General features: G+C 33.9%; 1 long non-coding RNA gene across 4 annotated transcripts; it reads left to right on the top strand.

Moving 5' to 3' along the window:
• Positions 1-431: 431 nt before the first annotated feature.
• Positions 432-4,361, top strand: LOC149413830 (uncharacterized). 4 transcript variants are annotated; one of them, XR_016304194.1, is made up of 6 exons: positions 432-689; positions 766-864; positions 1,505-1,662; positions 1,900-2,093; positions 2,746-2,844; positions 3,828-4,361. It is a non-coding gene; the product is annotated as an uncharacterized LOC149413830 (long non-coding RNA). The 4 variants fall into 4 exon arrangements; XR_016304193.1 differs by having other exon boundaries at positions 437-689; XR_016304196.1 differs by lacking the exons at positions 2,746-2,844; positions 3,828-4,361 and adding an exon at positions 2,584-2,624 and having other exon boundaries at positions 440-689.
• The last annotated feature ends 3,610 nt before the right edge of the window (positions 4,362-7,971 follow it).

Raw genomic sequence — 7,971 nt, 5'->3', positions numbered from 1 at the left:
ATCTGGGAATCGTACCACGTGGTCTGCCGAATTTTGCAGAAATCCGAGTGTTGCCACGCGCGCGGTTTCGAAACGGCCAAATTTTGGTGCATTTTCGCAACGTTTCGTTTTCATCGATCGGGATTATCTGCAAAACATTTTCTCCTCCACCGTTTATGTTTTTATTCAACATCGAACGCACCCCGAACGCGAAATCATTAAAAAAAATTTTCTTGCGCCTTTTCGCTCGAAAATTTTGCGTTTTTCGCATTACTGGAACGTAAATTAAAAACACGATTGATTTTTATCGAGCGTCGGGTCTGAATTGATCAGGTATCGTTGATTTTGTTTTTTAAATTTTACGAAAGATGTTTTTAAATTTCCCGATTTTTAGGGTAATAGGTTTAATTTATGTCTAAATGTTTTTCTTTTCATAATGGTATCATCGGTAGTCACGTGGCCATTTTTTTTTTCTCAAAATGGCGTCCTCTTTTAACTAAATAACCGCATTTTTTACGCGTCTGTTTGTTTTCTGTGTGTTTCCAAATATTGGAAAGTCCGTCGAAATGGATAATAGATGAGTTGAGATTATTCTCAAGTTCCGTGTGTCTTTGACAAGTTGCCCAATTGGAAATCGAATTTGCACTCATGAACGCGACGAAGAAAACAATGGTGCCTATCTGCAAGCTTTGATCGAAAATGAACTTAAAGTGAGTTTTACCCATAATATAACGTAATAATTTATATTAATAAATGATTATACAAATGCCTAACTGTCATTTGTAGGGTTCTGAAACGTCTAGGCTGTCGAAATATCGTCTCTAACAACGCTTCGACTAGACGTTCTGGACAAAGGACAGCGCAGAATTCTAGCATCTTCTCAAGGTGAATATTATCATGTTATAATTAATTAATTAATGTCATTATTATAACGTAAATAAAAGCCTAACTTTCATCTATTGAAACATCTCTACTGTCAATGTAAAACATCTCTATTGCAATTGACAATGGAGGACATATCCACCAATGATAAAAGAGAAAGCGTTCACTTTTTGCCTAGAATCATGCCGGATATATTCGCAGACACAACGGTTCCTTTAATCTTTACGTGCGCCAGTTTTCAGTATGACATAACTATAACATCTTGCTTTATTCACATTCAAACATTTCATAACACACCACATTTTTACCCATTAGTTTCGGGGAAAAAGCAACGTTTTGACACGCAGTCCGCTTCATTTACACGCAAGCATATGTATTTAATTATAAAATTAGGCAGATGCCTCTCGCATTACTTTCGGGCAAAAAGCAAAAGTGTTGAAACACATTCTTTTTAATCTATTGATTTCTTCACGTGGTAAAATACATACAGTGTGACTTGAACTAATCATTAAATTTGTCAAAACCCATCACTATTTGGGGAAACGAAATGAAATATAGTAGATTCATTAAAAAGAAAACTAACGTCCCTTTCTTAATGATATTCTAAATTATATTTTAATGTTATTACATTCGTTATTTGCAGGATTCTACTGTATGGATACTTTAATGGATACTTTCACGGGACGTTGTGTTCAAGTGGATTTTAAAATCTAAAAAAATGGCGTCTACGCTTTTCCAAATTCGGTTAAAAATACACCTAGGCGATTTCATCGATGGTTTTTGGGAGCGTTTCTTGGACAGGTATGTACACGTATGATAATTGGGAACTTTTCAGAATGTTTTAGCGGCAGTGTTATAAATGATTATTAGTATTATGACATAAGACGACTGCATATTACGTGTAGTTTTTTCTGGCTGCTATTTGACATACATTTTAAAACTTTGACAATTGCCATTATCGCCGAGTCTGTAAATTTTGCAATATATATTAATAAAATGATACAAAATGCCTAACTGTTATTAAAATGTCATTTGCAGGGTTTTGAAAACGTCTTTGCAGTCTGCGTTTTTCAGTATTCGAGAAAGCCGAGTAATGACAGCCGGCGTTACGTTACTTACATACGTTACTGGCGTTGCTTCAGAAATATCGTCAAGTCGTGATGACTGTGCAACGCTTTGACTCGACGTTCTGAACAAAGGACAGCGCAGAATCCTGAATGCACTTTCTCAAGGTGAATATTATCATGTTCATACTATTATTATAACGTAAATAAAAGCCTATCTTTCATCTATTGAAACATCTCTACTGTCTGTTTATTGCAATTGACAATGGAGGAAATCTCCACCGGGCGTCGTGGAACTTCAGAAATATCTAAAAATATAAGTTTGAAATTAAAGTTGTCAGCCGGCTTTAAGCGTTTCTTGAACAGGTATACAATGGCACAAGTATGATGGTTGGGAATTATCAGATAATGTTTTACAAGAAAGTCACGTGAAATGATAAAAGAGAAAGCGTTCATTTTTTGCCTACAATCATGCCGGATATATTCGCAGACACAACGGTTCCTTTAATCTTTACGTGCGCCAGTTTTTAGTTTCAGTATGACATAACTTTTTCTATTATGACGTTTCTTTATCTTTTTGCTGTACCGAGTTGAAAATGAATATAACGTTACATATATATTAATATAATGGCTAACTGTTATCTAATGTAATTTGCAGGATTTAGAAACGTATTCTGCTGTCTGCGTTTTCCAATTGACGTTGACATAACTTTTTCTATTATGACGTTTCTTTATCTTTTTGCTGTACCGAGTTGAAAATGAATATAACGTTACATATATATTAATATAATGGCTAACTGTTATCTAATGTAATTTGCAGGATTTAGAAACGTATTCTGCTGTCTGCGTTTTCCAATTGACGTTCAGCGCTTTGACTCGACATTCTGAACAAAGGACTGCAGAATTCTGGCACTTTCAGGTGAATAGTATCATGTTCATAATATTGCATTCGAACAACATCAAATAGTAAATATGAAATTTGGCACAAACATCTTGCTTCATTCACATTCAAACATTTCATAACACACCACATTTTAACCCGTTAGTTTTGGGCAAAAGGAAAAAGTGTTGACACGCAGTCCGCTACATCTACACGCAAGCATATGTATTTAATTATCAGAGTTGTGCCGTTTAGAAAGCCTCATGCTATTTATAGGAAAGGAACGAAACAACCGCAAATGGCTCGAAACGCCGTTTGCAGTTGTTGCGTTCCTTTTCTGGTTCGGTTCGGAGCTTATAATCACAGGGGCCCAACTACAAAAACTGGTGTTTTGAGTTAAGCTGGGTTTTGGTAATGCCATTATAATATTTATTAGTGACACGAAGCGGACCTTAAAGTTACAAAGTTTGTTTGCATAATTCTATTAGATAGTAAGTTACATCAGGCGTTTCAATTATTGACTATCATTGTAACATTTGAAAGTCAACACAATGCAATAAGATTAAAATACAAGACGCGTTGGACGCCATTGTAATATTTAAAATTCATAGCTATAAAATTCATGTTGAGCGTCAAATTATCATACAAAAGTTAAAACGCTAAACACTTGAGACAAGAAAACATGAGGCGACTCTTTAATTATAATATTCAAATAACATATCTCAAGATCGTGCACTGTGTTCGTAGATGGCTAATTAACCCCTATGTTTAAATATATATGTTTAAACATAGGGTACAAGTAATATCTATTACAAAATGTATGTAATTAGTTCTGGCCCGCTATTTGATATTACATTTGAAACTTTGACAATCGCCATTAATGCCGATTCTGTAAATTTTGCACAATTCTTCTGATCATTTGTCTCTTATTGCAGATTTTTTTGTTGTACCAAGTTAAAAACATTAAAATACTATATATTAATAAATGAATTAACAATATGCATAATTTTTTTCGTTTGCAGGATGTCAAAACCTTTCTCTACTGTCTGCGTTTTCAAGTCCTCGAGAATGAATGAACTTCAGCCGGCGTTACTTTGAACTGGAACTAATTTCACAATCCTCTCTATGTCTTTCCAAAGGCGTGATGAAAATGATGACACTTCAACGCTTTGATATTTTAAAGTTACTAATCATCCATGAATGGTATAATTATGGAACTAATTACATAACTAGCTTGCCAGTTAATATATCTACTTAAATCGGAAACGATCAAGGTTTTTAATTGGACGGCCAATTTGTTCATTTAAAATTTGTTCACAGACCACCATAGGGGGGTCGGTCAGGTACCTACAGCTATTTGATTTAAATGAAAGCATTTACTTTATTTACATTCGAACATCAAATCGTAAATATGAAATTTGGCACAAACATCTTGCTTCATTCACATTCAAACATTACACCACGCACCACATTTTTACCCATTACTTTCGGGCAAAAAGCAAAAGTGTTGAAACACATTCTTTGCTTCTCCATTTTTATCAGAGTTGTGCCGTTTAGAAAGCAGAGTTACAACCCAAAACATTGTTTGCAGGTAAATTTTAGATTAGGTATTGTCGTTTCATATCTATTTAAACCAGTAAATTTAATCTATTTAAGACTAATCTTCCCATTTTAAATTTATTCGCAGGGTTAAATACATACAGTGTGACTTGAACTTATCATTTGATGATAATGCAAACCTAAATTTGTCACTATTTGAGGGAACTGTTGATTTTTATCATTAGGAAAATTTAGTTTCAGATTAAATAGATTCCCAAAAGCATTTTAACTATTTTTATATTCTGTTTAAACTTTAAAAAGTAAAACAAGTTCAAACTCAAAATACTTATATCGAATCAGATTTAAAAAAAATAAATACACTTTAATGAAATTAAAACGTTGTTTGATTTTTACTTATTTCCAAAATCTGTTATTTTATTTTATTTATTTCATTCAAAAAACAGTGTTTTACATAAAAAGCATACTCTGCACATCTCACTAGGGCATTTCAATCGGTAGCTTGACATAGGTAAATAGGTTTGCTCAGCTAGATCAGTGAGCTAAATTAAAATGTATTTATGTAAGGTAAGTTTTTAGATTCTCACGGCCAAAAGCATTTTTGTTGTTTGTTTTTGGGGTGTTATGCCGTGTTGCGCTAACTCCTTCTTTAGCCGACGTTTCGGACAGCGTCGGCTAAAGAAGGAGTTAGTGCAACACGACATAACACCCCAAAAACAAACAACAAAAAAGTATTTATGTAAGTTCAAGTAGTTGTAGGTAGTAAACAATTATATTTTTAACGTCTTACTTTTAAGTAAAGAGAGTGAAATGTGTATATTTTTTTCCTACGGTTTATACTGTGGATTCCAAATTGTCGAGGCATATTCCAGTGTACTTCTGACTCATACAAAAGTTAAAACGCTTTTAACACGCGAGGCAACAAAACACAAGTGTCTTAGCGCGTTGTTCAGTTCAAAGTTTTTACAGCTTTAAAACCACTATTCCATATTATATGTATTGTGAGAAGTGTGCATTAACCCAAAGACGTCACAATTCAAGTGTTGTGTAAATCAGACGTTAAATTTGTCAAATCTAACATGTTTTGCATATTCTTTGTAAACAACAAACTATATCTGTACATTTATATTGAATGTTTTGTTACCCAATAAAAAAATATTTTAAGCATTTATGTTATAACGTGTTTCTTTCCACCACCATTTTCAATATGCATTTCATTATAGGTAAAGACTTCCATTATAGGGGTCGATGTATAAAATGTTTAAGACTTATAAAAGAAAATATACGCTACGTTAACGATATGTAGACAAATCACATCCTGATTGTTTCATTTTCAATTAAATGTATTCATGTCATAACTATGAATATGTTGAATGTGAGGTGTAATCGGATAAACTGTTTTTAATTGAACTGTTAGCAAATAAATTAAGCTGCAAAAAAAACATTCATCAGCTCAAATGTAAACAGAGACGGCAGTGGCTCAAATGTCAAATGTCTTACTAAAACCACAGATAAATTATAGATTGATAGATGGATGCTTTGGAACAACCAGTTTTTATTACAAATATTTAAGGCTAATCAAACTTAAAAACGTATTCCAATAAATTGGGTCCACATACAATGATAAAGATTTTTCATTTAATAATCAAAAATAACATAGGTAATGCTTCATTCACATTCTGATTTTTTTTAAAAGGAATAATTTTTTTGCGTTATAAATATTAAGTAGGTTGAAGTAACGATTTTTTTTTTTATTAAAGGTTTTTGCATTTCGCGATTAATAATAATCATTTAATTTAGGGTGGCGGTCATGAGAACCGTCGCCCCGGGAGCCATTCATACATAGCATGATCCCTTTATTTTTTTAACCAGTAGGTAACATATTTCGTTTTGCATATATATATATTTTTTAATTAAATTAATGATAATTCTTATAAAGCCATTTCTGCGAAAAATTAGCTCGGTGACGCTGTAATCTACCAGGAGCATAGACGTTTGGGAAAGTAATTTACTATTAAAAACGGTTTATTCAATTGTTTTTGTTTTTTTAAATAAACTTTTTTCAGTTAAAAGTTTTTAAATATGGGTACTGTCGCCCCGTAGTGAAAAAATGATCAGTATATTTCTTTCTTTCATTTTGTAGTCCCACACTCTTCGTCTCATCTACACCCAAACATCAAATGGCTTAGTACATTTACCCATTAGTTGCCTGCAACGTGCGAAAAGCTAATTTTAGGCACATACATTCAAACATACATATATTTGAATAAATTTGTGGGCACACACTCAATGCTTCATGCACATGCAAACATACATATTACATTTTTAAAAGTTTTTAAATTTTGCGTATTTTTGAGGTTAGGTTAGGTTATAACATGGAAAATAGGTATTTGAATCAAATCACAAACCATTCTATACAAACCTAGCGTAGCCCACAAACTACTTGAAAACTGGGATATAACTCTAAAGGGGACGCGAGCAGGCGTTATTTAAGGGGCAATTTATGTTAAAGAAAATAACATGGAAAATAGGTTTTAGAATTAAATCACAAACCAGTCTATACAAACCTAGCGTAGCCCACATACTATTTGAAAACTGGGATGTAACTCTAAAGGGGACGCGAGCAGGCGTTATTAAAGGGGCAATTTATGTTACAGAAAATAACATGGAAAATAGGTTTTAGAATTAAATCACAAACCAGTCTATACAAACCTAGCGTAACCCACATACTATTTGAAAACTGGGATGTAACTCTAAAGGGGACGCGAGCAGGCGTTATTAAAGGGGCAATTTTTTGTTACAGAAAATATGTATTAGAATTAAATCACAAACCAGTCTATACAAACCTAGCGTAGCCCACAAACTACTTGAAAACTGGGATATAACTCTAAAGGGGACGCGAGCAGGCGTTATTAAAGGGGCAATTTTTTGTTTCAGAAAATAACATGGAAAATAGGTATTTGAATCAAATCACAAACCAGTCTATACAAACCTAGCGTAGCCCACATACTTTTTGAAAACTGGGATGTAACTCTTAAGGGGACGCGAGCAGGCGTTATTAAAGGGGAAATTTACATTACTTAAAAATCTGCAGTCCCACACCCTCGCCTCATCTACATTCAAATACTACACCGCGCGATTAATTTTTACCCATCAGTTGCCTGCAACGGGCAAAAAGCTAGTACATATATTAATACTCAGTTTCTTTGTTTTATTTGGTCGCTTAAAATTAGGCGAAAATCGACCACTTGAACCTTCAAGTCGCTCACACTCTAGGTTCATTTTCGTGTGCTTGAAAAAAGTTGCCTTTCTTTTGTTTCAGTGTTCAAGGAAAAGTAGACCGAGACGCCTCTCTGTTTGCATAGAATTCAAGTTCAATTTTGCGTGTAAAAACGTGAAACTCGAGTCAGTGTAAGTTTGTATGAAAATGTTTACTAATTTTTTCGTTCGGGATAATTTGTCGACAAAAATTTGAGTAGCATCTAGCGGCGGAAACTGGAAGCGCTCGCGGCGCTTTACGAAAGGGCGCATTTCTCTCTCCGGCCGCCAGGTTCGCCCGACAAGCAAAAAAATGATTTAATCGGGAGAGCTTCGCGAAGTCACGTGGTC

The sequence above is a fragment of the Hesperophylax consimilis genome, chromosome 21 (assembly GCF_061612785.1).
Source record: "Hesperophylax consimilis isolate HC1 chromosome 21, BYU_Hcon_1.0, whole genome shotgun sequence".
Taxonomy (NCBI): domain Eukaryota; kingdom Metazoa; phylum Arthropoda; class Insecta; order Trichoptera; family Limnephilidae; genus Hesperophylax; species Hesperophylax consimilis.
This window is presented reverse-complemented; position numbering and strand designations above follow the sequence as displayed.